Genomic DNA, 936 nt, shown 5'->3' with positions numbered 1-936 from the left:
GGAGCGCGGGTCACTCGGGCGGCATCCTCTTAGGTGTGAAGGATGCCACCTTTGAGGTGGGCAGCATGGATCGGGGCGAATTCTTCGTGAGCATGGAGGTCTTCGAGAGATCGCTTAACTTCAAGTGGGAGATCATCATAGTCTATGGCCCGGCCGACCATAGTCGGTCGGCTTCCTTCCTGGAGGAGCTTCACCGGAAAATCTCGGCCGCCTCCCTCCCCGTTGTTGTCGGGGGGACTTCAATCTGCTGCGATTTGCGGATGACAAGAATAATGGCAATGTTAGTTTTGCCCGGATGGACATGTTTAACGACTTCATTGCCGACCTTGCCCTCCGGGAAATTGATCGGGTTGGGGCCCATTTTACTTGGACCAACCGCCAAGCCTCCCCGACCCTCTCCATCTTGGACAGGGTCCTAGTCTCCCCCGAGTGGGACCTCCGATGCCCCTTAGCCTCTCTTCGTGCCATCACCCGGATTGGGTCGGATCACGTCCCCTTGCTTCTCTCCTCCGCGGACGAGCGTCCTCAGATTCCCCCTCGGTTCCGTTTCGAGTCCTTCTGGCTCTCCCAGGCCGAATTCTCCGACGCCGTTAGTGCTTGTTTGATCGAGGCTCGTGCCCACCCCCACCCCCGCCCCCCTTCCGCCATAGACGCGTGGCACTTCTGTGCGAAGCGTGCTCGGCAATTTATGAAGGGGTGGGGAGCCAACTTGGGCCGTGACACCAGGGAGCGTAAGAGGGCGCTGCTGACTGCGATCCAGGCCCTTGACCTCCGGGCTGACGCGGTTGGTCTCTCCCCGGACGAGTGGCTGTCCCGCTATGACCTCGAGGACCAGCTCTCCGTGATCTACACTGATGAGGAGGCCTATTGGCGTATCCGGGGCGCTCAGCGTTGGGTCTTGAAGGGTGACGCGAATACGGCTTACTTCCAGGCGAT

This window comes from Triticum dicoccoides, chromosome 3B, assembly GCF_002162155.2.
Source record: "Triticum dicoccoides isolate Atlit2015 ecotype Zavitan chromosome 3B, WEW_v2.0, whole genome shotgun sequence".
Lineage (NCBI taxonomy): Eukaryota > Viridiplantae > Streptophyta > Magnoliopsida > Poales > Poaceae > Triticum > Triticum dicoccoides.
This window is presented reverse-complemented; position numbering follows the sequence as displayed.